Source organism: Anticarsia gemmatalis, chromosome 17, assembly GCF_050436995.1.
Source record: "Anticarsia gemmatalis isolate Benzon Research Colony breed Stoneville strain chromosome 17, ilAntGemm2 primary, whole genome shotgun sequence".
Classification (NCBI taxonomy): Eukaryota; Metazoa; Arthropoda; class Insecta; order Lepidoptera; family Erebidae; genus Anticarsia; species Anticarsia gemmatalis.
In genome coordinates, this window is record NC_134761.1 from 2,889,523 (window position 1) to 2,905,737 (window position 16,215).

General features: G+C 34.2%; 1 protein-coding gene across 7 annotated transcripts in view; it reads left to right on the plus strand.

Moving 5' to 3' along the window:
* Trpm (transient receptor potential cation channel, subfamily M) overlaps positions 1-16,215 on the plus strand; it is a 274,621-nt gene that overhangs the window by 71,573 nt on the left and 186,833 nt on the right. The gene's annotated exons all lie outside the window — the stretch shown is intronic.

Below are 16,215 nucleotides of genomic sequence, written 5' to 3' on the forward strand. Positions count from 1 at the left end.
TATGCAGATAACCTACATTTGATACTTCATGTTTATTGTTTGTTTGTCGTATGGTTAGTGGTCAACCTAGTGTTAAAGTTGTTCAAGCCGCCCGGGAGGCCTATGACGTGGCTTAACGACTGTTATCTTAGTAGACAACAACCGAGACCGACTTTTAACGTGCCCTCCGAAGCACGGAGACGCCCAGTTCAAAATACCACAATGCGGTCACCCGGTCTATGGAATGACCGCGCCAATGGTTGCTTTACCCACAGATCGTTTACCGACCGGTGAGCGCAACTGGCTATGGGCGCCTCTTCATGTTTATTGATCGCTAATTTACATAGGTTACATATTTTTTGGAAAAATATCCGGTAAGCCCGCAAATAAAAGCTGAGCTGCTTTTGAAAGCTAAACGTATAGCTATAAAATTAAAAAAAATGATTTTTTATTTAAGAAATACATCAAAATTACTCCTGAGTGGAACCGCATGTCTCAGCTAGTTACATTATAAACCTTATCAAAAAAATCTTTTTACCATATAACAGGTCAAATCAAACCCTACCTATAAAAGGACAAGCCTTCAACCGTAATTTTTAACAACTTTATATATTCCCAAAAACCCTTTTTTTCATGTTTAACTGTAACTTTCAGTTTGACGACATATTCTGTAGGCACGCGAGCTGAAAACATTAATTATTTATGAACACATAAGGGTTGATATTCGTGCTAGAATGAGGGCGGAAACTTATGGGGGGTGAAAATGTACAACTTTCTTTGTTTGATTACAATTGTGATTAGAAAAGGCTTTTTTATTTGATTAGGATTTTAGTTGAAAGGGTTTCAGGGTAATTGCGATATTAATTAAACTTTTAGAGTTTATTCACAGCAGTGTATATTAGTCCAATTTCTTATATAATACAGACCAACTTGTTTCCTAGTTAGGCACTAACTAATTTATCTTTTGTCTCTCTTGGAACAATACTGTGCTAAAGTGAAATGAGATTGTGAAAATTAGGAATTTGATATTCTGGTATAGGTATTTTATTTACTAAAATTACGTATCAATAATTATAACAAATCACCTAATATAGATAGTATAATGTACCGGGTATTATACGTGACTGAAAATTAAAGGTTAGAATACCTTATTTGTTCACCCGACGTTTCGATCGAATTACATCGACCGTGGTCACGGGCTGACTTCAATCGTTAACAACTCATTTAACGAGGAAAAAAAATGTTTTATAATGTTTCTGCTTATTCCCTTTAAGTTACGGTAGCGATATGTTTAACCATCACTCAATTGTTAGCAATCAACTTATTCTCTAAACTAACTAGTTATCCTCTTAATTACTTGAGTTGTCAAAGTCACAAACTAAATATCTTACATTTAATTAAGACCCAAGTAATTAAACTATTACTCTCCGCCAAGAAACACAATTCGCCAAAATGCTTCAAGGAAAAGTCACTTACGATCTTCTGAAACATAGCTTCTTTCATTTACATACATATTTTTGTAAAAACGTCGTAAGTATATTTTTGAGTAAGGTGGTTTCCCTTGTGTAATCTTAAAGCTATTGTTTTATTTTATAAAATAAATTTATGTAATAGGCGTTAAGGGAAAGCCGCATACGTCCTTTTATAAAAAGTTACTTTAAATTTCGTACATATTTTTTAAAAACGTCTTAAGTACTTTTATCCTTTAAGATATATTTTCTTTGGGTTCTCGAAGTAACAAGTAGTATTTTACGTCGGAATTACGCGTGGTTCTGTACTGAGCATTACTTTTGCGACCCAGTTGGCATCGAGCCAAAGTTTGCCAAGTGGTTGGCCACTTATGCCAAATTGCCAGATGTCTCTGTACAGCAAAGTTTCGTGTCCAAACTAAGATATAAAGTTTTGTTATCGTAAACAAGTTGAAGGTTTTATATTTCGTCTGGGGTGTTTCATAACAGCTGTTAATTCTGCTAAATTTATCTTTGCTTTACCATTTTTACCCCTGATTCCAGCCAGTTGCGCTCACCGGTCGGTAAGCGATCTGTGGGTTAAGCAACCGTTGGCGCGGTCATTCCATAGATGGGTGACTGCATAGTGGTATTTGAGCTGGGCGTCTCCGTGCTTCGGAGGGCACGTAAAAAGTCGGTCCCGGCTGTTGTCTACTAAGATAACAGTCGTTATGCCACGTCAAAGGCCTCTTGGGCGGCTTGAACAACTTTCACACTAGGTTGACCACTAATCATATGACAAACAACAAACAACCCCTAATTCTGCCAGTAATCCTTCTAATATACGTTTTGTAATAGTTGACCGAAAGAAGCATCTTCAACTTTATGAGTACTTGCATTACAGGTAACTTTTTCTTAACGTTAATGTCAGCTGTAATTTTTTTGGTAGAACGAGGAGGATCTTTCGTACCCACTATCAACAAATTTCTTCAGTAGCAAGACTGTTCTCACAATAAATTATCCAGAAGGCTGTTGAGTCAAAGTGTGCATACTGCACTTGTGCCGCCATTTTGAGAAGCCATTTTGGTGATTAATTCTGTATGAAATAGCGGCAATGGTTCAATTAGTTGGTTGAATAAATCTAAATATGCGATTTTTGGGGTCGAGTTTGTTTTTTTTTTGTGGTCAATAGAAATATGTGTTCTTACTCTCCAGCTACATACTCTTAAGATTCAACTGTAAACGGGACACGGCCATATACGCAATTGATATTTATTTATACTTAGTCCTATTTTCTATTTTCCCCTTCTTGTAAATAGTTTTCTGTAGCACGATTCTCTACAGTCGGTACTGACGAGTATTGCAAGTTTAACATTTAAAATGTACTGCAGAAATAGTTGCTGCGATGCCCGATTGAGGCGCTGAACCGATTGTCATAAAACATTTTTCGATAGCTAGCCGATTGTCGATAGTTGATAGTGGTAGAGAATCGAGATATGGATACGTGTTAATTTTATAAATTCCATAGTGTCTAAACGCCACTACTCTGCGATTTATCTTTTATTTAGGTACTTATTTAAATTAGTTAGGTATTTAAAATATGTGTCTAAAATTCCTTTACTAACGAAAATGTTTTTTTAGATTTGTTGACCAAGAAAACACAAAATCTAGAAAATTGCTTGTGTATTTTACAACCTAGATGCGAATAGTACCAACATAAAACTGAATCTAGTTTCAGCCTAGCTTTAGTCACAAACCTAGATGTTATTTCTAAAACCAGATGGTATAATGTGGTAATAATGATCTGAAAGTGGTACTTATTGTTTATATTGAGGATAATGTTCAGTTTGGATACTACTGAGAATCCTCGCGCATTATGGTATCTTTAGTGTTTTGTACCAACACTTAGACCAGAAATTAGCCAGCAGAAGATTTAGTTTAGAAAGAAAATAGTATCTTTAAATTGTTATTTGAGTAAATTGCTGTTTTCTACAACTTTGTCATACTCAAAGACAGGTAGAGATGTAATATGTATGCATTACACTTTACAATATTTCGGGATACTATTGAAACTATTTGATTTATATTCAAAAAAGCCCAGTAGGAGTCCGCCTGATTCGAGAATCAACCCCAAATCTATGGGATTAAAAATCACATAGACCACCCAGACTTTAAAGTCAATAAAAAACAAGCAAGTATGTAAAAAAATCAAATCATTTTTGCAAAGACGACCACCGTAACCAAACGGCAAATAATTATTGAATACTCCAGGAAAGTGAGCCCACCATTTTTTTTTTCGTAAAAAAGACAACTACCGCACTAAGATTTGCTCTTGTGTCACGGGGAATTTTACAAACATACATACAACGGACACAGTACAACCAGACCCGAAACAATAATTTTTGGATCGTACTAATAATTGTCTCGTGTGGGAATAAACCCACGACTTCCCGACGCAATGGTATCGGCGTGGCGACCCAAACATCTGCGCCACGGAGGCAGTCCTGCCAATTTCCAAAAGTCAACCACCCTATATCTCTATTACCCCACACAACTATAGTTCATCTCCATACAACTTCCATTAACATTCTCAACGTTTCCTGACTAGAGAACTTTGTTAACTAGATGTATCAAGCCTAATATGATGGGCAAAGTTCGTCTCAGTGGACCGGCGAGCTTCCTTCATATGTTATACGCGTATTTAAGACAGCAGGTACTGGGAAGGGTTTAAATTTAAATGGAAGACTGGTTAGGGGTACATTTAAAAGTTCGAAAGTTTTAGGTAAATGATATTGACAGAATATGCTGATATTTATTATAGGATTACGCTTGTTATTTTTGAGACATAGTTATAGGTCTATGAAATACACCCACGATTCGCCATTTACAATTTATTTAAGTCCAATTTAAAGTGCGCGAGCCTATTGCCGTGTGCCGGGCACGCTACCAAACTCCAGACTACTTTTATAAGGTACTTGGGTCAAATATGGCCAGCCGAAAAATATGCCTTCCCTTTTTCAAACACGAAATATTGTAAGGCGAGCAAGTGTCGGTTAAAGTGAAACATGTATGAGGAAATGAATATAGTTTGTTGCCATATTTTTCGACTGGCAATATTGGACCAAGGTAGCTTATATATAAGAATGAGGGAATTAACGTGAACACGCATTTTACCTCATACTTGACGTTTCGGCGCAGTCTGAACTGGCAGTGGTCACAGACTGACTATGTTACCTGGTCTTAACTTTATTAAAACAAAAAAAAAACCTTTGAAAATTACCTACATTGCCTTTGTATGAAGTGAGAAAAGTACTCTACAACTATTACATTAAGTGGGCATGCCTTACCCCTTCACCTTGTGATTTCTTTAACGCCACGCAAACTTAATTAACTAAGGCTATAAGCGAAGTAGGCTAACTAACACTTCACAAGCGAATACCACTCTTATTCGTTTACATTAAGGTTGATAGTCGTACTTAAACAGAAGGTAGATAATATCTAGAAAAACTAAGTTTGATATTAGCAATTTTAGTAAAATGTGGTCATCACGCGAAGTGTTTTGAAAAGTATACCTGTAATTAAATATGATTGGTTAATTTTCTTGTAGAAACTGAAGCTAAAAGAATAACTATTTTTGGAAAAGTGATGTATGTGGTCCGTTTCGCTTGACCCAGCTGGGTAACTTATTCTTAGTCAGTACGTATAAGGTAAGCAGTCGAATATAGTTTATAAATGCAGTTTAAGTTTTAAGAGTTGTCCTAGACAACATGGGACATTGATAACATGAAGAGAATGTGGGAGACTGCTAACATGAAAAGTATAAAAAATTACGACTTCAAGGGCGAGAATCGACCTCCAGACACTAAGTAGCCACCATCAATGCGTCACAGAGCCTTTAGGCTACACACTGCGATATACAGAATACCTCAGCCTAAAACTTAGTAACACACTTAGAGCTAAATCAGTTCGTCCTTCCAGCCTCGAAGGCCAGGGGTCAGGGCGGAGGGGGGCGGAAGTAAGCCAATTACCCTCGCACGAACCGCCTTTCAAGTATATTGTGCTAGTTAGCTATGCAATTTATGAGATTTGAGGTCGCTTCTGCTGATAGTACATTGTGGCTCCTGTATGAGAAAATGAGTGAGCTCTTGCTTAAACGTGAGGTCCACATTTCATCTTAAAAAAGGCAAGCAACCAGCTCGGTAGCGCCATTCTCTGTGATTTTAAGTCAGTATCGAGAGTTCTTTAAAATTTGCTTCAACAAAACGTGTTCTTAAAAGTGTCCAGTACATTTTATCTATCTCGTTTATTTTTTACAGTTAATAAATCGAGGCATATAAAATATTGTGTCTTCATACTAGCAAAAAATTCACGCTACAGTTTCTTATTTTTTATTTAAATAAACATTTTTCATTCCGTGTATAAACTGTCACTTTGGATACACTCTACAGTCGGTACAACCGCATCGACAGTTTGACATTGACATTTATACTTTACAAAATAGTTCCTTTGAAGCCCATGAGGGACGCTGTTTAGACACCCATACAAAAAGCCCTCGATAGCCACTTGATAGTAGTATAAAATACGTTTTTGTTTAACTAGAAAAACGATTATAAACATACAATTTAAGTTAAGCAGATAGTGACCATTTATTTAAATGGCGACATCCATACGACAAGCAATCTCCATTCAATTTGCAGTCAATTATTGAGAGTCGCCTGTCAAAGAATACCTCTCACTTTACTCTCTGGCGATCAAATAGAATTAACTGCAGTTTTAATTGTATAGATTTTATTCTTGTTTTATTCTTCACTTGCATTTTTATTTTTTTAACTACGTATATTTTAACGATTTTAAACTCTCGCGACTTGTGCATAAAATATTATAATACCGTGGTTTCGATCAAATAACTACGGTCAATGTAGTTCGATCGAAAAGTTGGTTAAAAAAATAAGGAATCCTTTCATTTCCAATCGCGTTAAAGACTTGTTGCATTATAATATTATTGGTATATTTTATTGTGATGAAATTTTTGGAAACTGCATTATTATAAATGTCATGTTAATATAACGACAGAAGTTTCTTACCCTTTTTTTTTCTCTTTTCAGGTAAGACGCAACAGCAACCGTGTTGCAAACTTGTTAAGAGTGAGTAGAGACTTGAAGCAGACTCCAACATAGGTGGAAGAAGGCCAGTCTGATGACTTTTAAGATGTGCTGCCAGTACTAATACTCGTAAGATGATAGGACGACGCTGCACATAGACAGTAACATGTGTCGCAAGCCCTTGTCCCTTATGCTTCCCTGGACATACGAAACATTGAAACCAAAATAAACATCTTCACCACATATTAGGTGCCTTTACACAAACGCTCTTTCGCGCGTGTAACAACAATCAGGCGTGAAAGAGCGTGCATGTAAAGGCACCTAATGAAACAATACGAAGACCTTTCGAAATACCATTTAATTCCCTTCATTATAACATTCAGTATTGTTGACCATTATACCTATTCAACGGACTTTACGTATAAATTATATAGATTAGGAGTCCTTCTGTTTATGTCGTCTTTTCAAGATAATTAATTAAGGGTAAGTGACCATAGCGTTTCCTTGAGAAAGTCATGCTGTCTTATACTTTCCTCGTATGCAAGAAAGGGATAGATATAGACCAAAACTAATCCATTCTTGTGTGTATGAAAGGGATAGTTTTATAACTTTACATCGAGAAACTTATTTAGTAAATTAGGTATTGTAAGCATTGTAGTGTCGGCATCTGTTACGATAATATAGAGAAATGCTGTATCGTTTTTTTTAAAGGTTAAAATTTGCCATATACTGAGTAAGTTCAGATGACAAACTTTTTATTTATGACCAAAAGGTAATACAAGAAAAATAGAAAAACTAATAACTAAAAAAAAACATTTTGTGTTTCAAATCCCAGTTGTTTTGGCAGAATAAACATATTGCTTTATTTCAATCAACGCCGTTAAAAATCAAAAGCAACTCCTTGTCTTCGAAAACACCACAAAACTTAATTTATTTTTTATCCCACAACCCTTACGTTGAGTGACAGCCCTATAGAAACAAGAAAGGGGCGGCCGCCTTTGATGTAAGCGCCGACAATGGCTACTAAACACTGGCAATTAGACTGACTGTTTGTCTTCTCGTATACGGAACACATCTTTCATGGGATGCTTTTATGGACATTGAAGATCTAAATGTACTCTATGAGAGTAATGAAACCACTGTGTAGTGAAAACCTCTTTGTATAAATACTGTGAGTTTTTAATTATTGTATTTTTATTTTGTTTTTTAGGATGAAGTTTAGAAAATAATTAGAAATAAATTAAATTGTAAATAATAAATTAAATTGTAAATAAATAGTCATTATTTTAATTAAATAATAAAAAGATTTTTAATGTTAGTCAGGGACAGAAATAACTGTTGTTCATAAATAAATAGGTATTTGGATGGACACTATCTTTATTTATTTACAAAACTTTTAAAATTTGGATATTAGGTATGTTGATGAGCTAATGATAATTTTGTAACAAGATATTTTAATCAAGTTTAGTGGTCAGTGATTTTTGGAGTTGCATTTTATCTATGTCAAACAGCACGTTTTATTTAGCAGTACCAATAGTAATACTTTGGTAGTGCCAATATTTGAAATCAAAGTTACAATTAAATATTTTTAATTTTTGATGTACCTAACATGTTTTTTTACGCGGTAAAATTAGTTTGTTAAATGAAAGTTAAAAAAAAATGAATTCGGTGTACGTCTATCGATATCTTACAGCACAAATTAATATACAATAATGGTAAATGGTCTTAATCATTTCTTATCTATCGGTCTGCATATACCCTTGAGGGTCTATGGTAAATTGACAGACCTTCCAATTAATATAACGTCTCCCTTAAGAGGCCAGTACTGCTTTTATTAGCTACTGAAACAATTATTTGCGTTTATTACAAACGGTATGTAAGACCATATGTATCTACTTTCTGTCTTACTTATCAACTTACAAGTTCTGATTAGTTGCACAGTATTTTGTCACTTTCAATCAATTTTGAAACTGTATGATTAAAAAAGACAAAACTGATCAGAGATCTTACACGATGTTTATAATAATAAAACAGTATGTGAGACGAGTATAAGCATTTCACGCAAAAGCTGTTTATGTTTAAACCGAAAACAAAACTAGAATAACTTTGAAATTGCTGCAGCACTTTCAAAATTAAACTACTGATTTTTGAACAATGCATTTATTATGTTTACACCCCAGCTTTATATCTTAACAATAACTAACGAATACACAAAAGATCCCACCTTGACTACAAAAATTATACCTGCAAAAGTTTACAATCATAAAAACCAATGTAACAAGAGCTTCCTTACTCCTAATCGTGTACTTTAAAGTCCTTTAGTAAAGTTACTTTAACGATTCTCTATAACTATCGACTATCAACAATTTTGTACGTAAAACTGATTAGCGCCTCTAGCGGAAACCGTAAGAACTATTCATGCAGTACATTTTAAACTAGCTGACCCGCGCAACTTCGCTTGCGTCACTTAAGAGAATGGGTCAAAATTTTCCCCGTTTTTGTAACATTTTTCGTTGCTACTCCGCTCCTAATGACCGTAGCGTGATGTTATATGGCCTATAGCCTTCCTCGATAAATGGGCTATCTAACACTGAAAGAATTTTTCAAATCGGACCAGTAGTTCCTGAGATTAGCGCGTTCAAACAAACAAACAAACAAACAAACAAACAAACAAACAAACAAACTCTTCAGCTTTATAATATTAGTAAGTATAGATGTCAAACTTTCCATAGCCAATGGTAGCGACTAAAATATCGCGCGGGTCTAGTTATATTAGCCGTGAGTGAGACAGCAATACAAATATAGGGTGTAGAAAGGGAGGGGTGTATCAGTGGTATTTATTCGCAGTTGTCATGAATGCGTGTACGCAGTTCACGTGCTTTGGATATTGTAAATAAACAATTTCGTGTTGTGGTTAAAAACTTGTGCTTTTTGAAATTATAACTTTTAGTTTGAATTCAAGTGATAGTTTTGTTATTGTGTTAGCTGAAATGTAGTTTTTGTGTCTCTGTGTGTGTGTGTGTTAGTAGCAATATGTGCGCGGGAATTATTAAATTGATTAAGGTCAGAAATTATTCTTTTGTTATTATTGCTCTTGGTTATGGAGTTTTCATACTGCGATAACATATGTTATGAGTATAGCGCTATTCTAGAAAGTTCTCTGGTATTCGTAATCCATGAATTTATATCTATTATAGCTGACCCGCGCAACTTCGCTTGCGACACATAAGAGAGAATGGGACATATTTTCCCACGTTTTTGTAACATTTTTTACTGATACTCTGCTCCTGTTGGTCGTAGCGTGATGTTATATAGCCTATAGCCTTCCTCGATAAATGGGCTATCTAACACTGAAAGATTTTTTTCAAATCGGACCAGTAGTTTCTGAGATTAGCGCGTTTAAACAAACAAACAAACTCTTCAGCTTCTTAATATTGGTATAGATAACTGATCAATTAGTTAATGATAGTTCTAAAATTAGTTAACGATTATCTCAATTTAAAATTACTCTTCGTTTTAAGTTTCAGGAGAGATTTTAGCGACTCGACTTCTGTATTCTTTTCATTAAGACGTCGTGTTCCGGCAGAACTTTATTGCGTAGACTCCATAGTATTAAATTTGTTACTTGGCTATGATTTCTGGGTTCAAGACTTTAGCCCTGACTTCTCCGGGAGAAGTCTCGTCAATAAACCCGGAATCCATCAGCAAAAAGACAGTTACTATTTAAATTTAAATTATCTTTATCAAATAATATACATTTTAATGTGTAATAAATGAGTAAACATAAGACAGAACGAATAGTCCAGAAATACGACACACAGTTAGTCTATTTGTGTCAGAAGTTTAGGCTGAAGAAACATTGGCTTAGCTCCAATACTCTTATCTGTGCTGCCAGTGCACTCGTTAGATAAGGGATGATGATAGTCCCAAGGGTGGAATCTTATTTAAATCACATTTATAGTTTTGACAGGTATCAATTTTGCATGCAGAATTTCTTTCTCATTTTATTGGCTTTTTTTCGTAAATTGTGGTAACGTTAATCAGAGATAATTATTTTTACTTACATAAATCCGGTTATTGTAATTACACAAAGTGTGCAAAATATAGTCTTGAAATACGGTTATGATTTTAGTATAATAAGAAAAGTTAAACAATTTTTCTAGGAAGTATTTTATTTCAAAATAATTTTATTCTCAGACACGTACATAAGCTTAATTTTTAGGTAATTTTGCAGTTAGATTCAGATTAGGTATCTTATTAACGAAACTGCATTGTATGATCATTACATTTTATACAAACGATAGTTTTATTATTAAAACTAATAATTATAAAGCTTCGTAAACAAAAATGATTTCATAGCTATTAAAACGGCTGCCATAATTGCAAATTCAAAACTTTACGCTGAAATCCTATTAAGAAAATTGCATACTTTGCTAAGTATTTCCCAACATTCCGCAAAAGTATTGTCATTTTACGCAAAGTTTTGCTTTTAAAAAACTCTCTCTCTTGCACTTTATTTTCTCAAAGTCAGGTGAACTTATGTATTTATCTTGTAAAACTTTTAATGGGGCCGCGTGAGATTTTCGCTGGGAGAAGCAAAAGCAGAAAAAAATATCTTGTATAAGTTTTCAAATAACGTATGAAATTAACTTTATTTTCAGTCTGATAGCGTTCTTTCTAGACGAACAAGTCTTACTCAGTTCATATTATTTAAAGAGGAATGAAAATAGTTGGATTTTATAATTCTAAAATAGCAGCTTTGATTGTTGAAAGTCTTAAAAAGTTCTTTCATGATAATATTATTATTCACATACCTATATAATATTACGCCCTTTTCCCATTGGGGGAGGCAAAGACCATTGAGCTCCACTTGGAACGATCCTTACAAAATTCCCTTGTCTCATTAACATCCATACATTTTTTACTCTACAAATCTTTGCTATAGGTTTATCCATTTCTAGGGGAGACTAGTTAACATAAAAAAGCTTTTATTTTTACGTTTTCCTTCATTAATTAAAAATACCGTAAAATGTTAATGAACGTTTATTTAGTGATGTACTTTTAAACCAGTTTGCTGGTACGCTCGTTACGGTTAATCTCCCTACATTCCCGCGATTTTATTGGACTCCCCACAACTCTAATAGCCGCTCAATAGTTTCAGCCTGGTCCTGAGTCTATATACGTTTTTATAGTTCGTTTGTAGTAGATATCATAAAAGTAGGTAAATATTTATATTTTTTCCTATGATTTTATTTTACAGACAGGTTTGGCACGCGCCGAATAACGTTGTGTGTCTGAATATAGCTGCAGAAGTACGACTCCATCACTCACTTTGCTCCCCTTAATCCTTTCTTGTATTGATATTGTGCTTTCTTTGCAGCGGCTTTCGACGGTGACAGAAAATGCTGTTTTGCGAAAATGTTTGAACACACTCAAATTGATTCAAAGTTTCTACTCTTTATATTTTTCATGATAACAATACATGTACCTATTTATTATTAACAACAAAATAATATACACACTATTACATACATACAAAAAAATTACGTTTTCTTCCCATAGGGGAAGGCGAAGACAAGAAAACAAAAACACAGAATATGAATTGAAAGATTATTAACTAGAGTTTTGTTTTTGTTTAACAAAACAACTTAAATTTTCTGTTATCTTTCTGCCATATTGCTCATTTCATGACGCGTAAAGAATTTACGTCAAACAAAAGATGGGGTGCCATTGTCCACAGATAATAAATGACATTATCAGAAGATCGCGGCCTCTGCCGGAATGTTCATTAAAACTTGTTTGTTTAACTCATTGTGGGTTATTTGGGCCTTTTTTATTTATGTATTAGGAACATTGCGGTCATGTTTATGTAGTTAGTAAAGTACAGTTTTACTAAAGTATTGATGGCTAAAAGAGTTGTTAGTTTCAGATTTATGTAAAAACTTTAGTAGTGCATCTATAATCCAATCAATAAGAATTTCGGTTTTTGCAATCTATGCAAAGTGATATAAAAAACTTCAGCAAAATAGGCGAATATTTTTATTATTTACTACTACTTTCAAGAATCTTTTAATGTTTTGTACTTACACACACCCCTTATGAGAGTAATATTCTCAACTTTTGGCATCTTTAAGTCGTGAGTATTGTGAAACACTCATCGATTTTGAAAAACGTATTTGAATAGAGAGTATTATACATGCATCTAGAACGTAAACAACAGCATTATTCTGACTTTACCGTTCGCCGTACAGTAATGAATGTAATACAAAATTACCTAACAGCAAACCTCCAATATTTAGCGTGTAAACATTGTCATACAGCCGCCATTTTCTACCTCATTCATCAAATATACCGCTCGCAATAACCGTCAAAGGCAGAATGCGTCCAAACCTGTGCCAATTAGTTATGAATTGTAAAAACATCAGCCGTTATGGCGGGCCACGTTCGTGCATCGTCGGCACTTTTCGGCTATTGTCGGCTGTCAGGCTACATTATTAATTTTGATGCATGACAACGTGGATTTTCTTGTTAAAATTTGGAGGGAGAATTTGTATGTAAATTGGTGTTCTTTTTAAAATTGTGTTTTGGATTGAGTTCAGAATGCAAGGATTCTTCATTAATAATATTTTGTTTTTCTTTTTATCTAAAACTAGCAGCACGGCCCCTCTGACACGATATAGTTATAGTACGTTTATCCTATTTCCGTGGGAATTTGGGTCCTGTCATCAATATGATCCCGTACAAACCTTGTCTTGTCAATCACAAATTGAAAAATTAAATAATTTAATGCAGTTGTTCTAAAGTTATGCGCGTAGATACATCTCTACAATTAATTTTATTTTTTTGGATACCTTCATTACACCCTGTATGAAAACAGCTGAGTTCCTAGTTAGTATGTAAAAAATGGCTGCCAAAAAACAGTTTCATTACTCAAAAATATCGTAATCAATCGAATCATTTACATTGTAAAATTCCTAACACCCTAATCTCTCCTAAAACGGTTAAAAGTTGAAACATTAACCTGATTATCCTTTAAAAAACAATGCATATCGGTCAAGCAAATTACTTTTTTTGCCGCCATTAAAATTATCAGTTGAACTTTCCCGCTAAAATCCCATTAGGGTTGTGCCGTTACCACAAATTTTACACACCATAAATTGAAGGTGTGTTATCTGGCATCTGAAACGGGTAGGGATTAAGGCATTATGTGGATTGCCTTTGCCCAATGGGACGGAAAAGGTGCAATTTGTTTTTCGAGTTATTCTGTTTTTTATTTATTTTTAGATTGACAAATGAATTTGGGTGTTTAGTTAAAACGTTTTGTGTTATTGGGTGACATTGTTGACAAGTCTCCTTTTCCAAACAATCTGGATTTATGCTTATTAACTGTCAGCGTAATTTAGCAATTTTATTAGATACCTAATATAGATAAAACATTTTTTTATATGTATTTAGATTTTACAGTGTTCAGTACCTACCTAACTTTATAATTGGAATCGAAAGACACAGGAAGCATAACTTTCATAGTAACACAAATTTTACTTAAAAACATAGAGCTTACTTAGTTACTACCACAGTTTTCCAATCAAATGTAACTTCGAAACTAGGTAGTTACTATAAGTTTCCTAATTAAAAGTTTTACAAAGTTTTTAAAAACTTTAATTCAGTAAATAAGGTTTGCTAATTAGAACAAATAATATCTGACGTGTCATTATTATAAAAGGAAATCAAACTTGTAAACCATTTTTAATAATTTTTACATCAAAATCCTTACAGACAAGTGAAAGTTACATTATCGTAAAGATTATATTACAATATGATATAATAAATATAGAAGAACTTTAGGAAAGTGGGCAAGGATAGCGATATTTATAACTTTGCCGATCCATAAAGTGATCGGCGACAAGGACTCGAGCATATTTCCACGAAACACGTCTTGGATGCCGCGAATTATTTTAGTTAGTTTTTTTACATAATATACGACTTGCTCTATACTGTATAGTGTATTTTGTCTTTATTGTACACGATATAAAGTAAGGTACATTTTTAATGTAACACGATAAAATTACATCTACTGATAAGATCGTTTTGAAAAAAGGGGGGCACCTTTGGTAAAATGTTTAAAAAGTTATTGTTTTCTATAGAAATATTGGGTTTCAGACGGGTACCACATTTTTTACATATAATGGCGGCGGCGTAATGTCTGTGTGCATATTCTATGTATATCAACGAAATAATACCTTAATTCAGCAATGGAAATATGCGTTATCATTAAATTCCGTAAACAATGTCGTCCACAGTCTAACAGTAATATGTTAATGTTTATTTATTGATTTACGGCATGTATATTTCGGCCACAGAAGCCTACTCCACGCCCAATAAGCCAGCTCCGGCGTTTACTAGCCGTCAGACGGCTGATGTAATCCCCGGGCTTAGCCGTCCTAATCGATGAGCATTTTGGTCGTCGCAAAACATCCGACCTCCATGGCCTAATCTGTTTTTGTTACCTTTACAAGCAACCTGAATGCCACCTTTTTTCAACGCTCTCTTAAGTAGAAAACCGTTTTGTAGTTTTTAGGGTTTATCTCGATAGATCCATATATAACTCTTCCATTATTGAGTGAGTGACTGATGGACAACGCGCAGCCGAAACTACTGAGTGTACATAGTTAAAATTTGGTATAAAGATTCCTTAAAAAGTGTAGAGGAGCACTAAGAGAGAATTTTTAGAAGTTCTCTTCCGAATAAGGTGACATTCCACGCGGGAAAAGTGGCGGGCAGAAAGCTAGTTATATTATAAATAAAAAAACTTACGACCCTATAAATGAAAATTTATAGCAATCGAACAATCGGCAGACATTTATGAAATTCAAAAATTTAATTTCGAACGTTTTACGCGCCATTAAAACAAACGATCAAAATTGAAAATACGATTGCTGTAGTAGGTAGTTTAATTGTTTCCATTGCCTCACCGATATTTAAATCAATAATAAAATAAAAAAAATACATCGGCACAATAGTACTGGCTGATAGATTCAGCAGATGACATTCCAAGTTCAAAATTTTAAGAAATAGTGTTGGCCTTTTTTAACCTAGTACTGTCCCATTGCAGGACAAGACCCAAGGGTCTCCTCCCAAACGAGGGTAGGGATTAGGCCTTGAGTCCACCACGCTGGCCAATTGCAGGTTGGGGACTTTGCATACCCTCTAAAAATGTACTAAAGAACTTTTAGGTTTCATTATGATTATTACCTACAGTATTATTTAAATAAAATTATTCTCTCTCGATCTAGACCGAATAATAGCAAAATAAGCTCGCCATTTATATAGCAGTGCTGTTTAATACCGAGCAATAATTCAGTGAAGAACTTGTTAACTAGCATTCAGTATGGTAACAATGGCAATGAATGTAGTTTATTGTAGTCATAATTTATGATAAATGAACATTCGTAGTTTATGATTCTGTTCTCAGTCTGTTACTGAAAAGGCTCGTTAAATCGTATTTGTTGATACTTTTTGATATTTTATTGTGTAATCATATTTTATTGTTTACTTAATGGGGCCGTATATATACCTGCTACGTTAGTATGCTTATAAATCGACGGTCCCTACGTACAATAACCTAATTGCAAAACGCAAATTTTACAGGAGAGCTGTTTAAACCATAACTTTTAAACTCTCGCGTT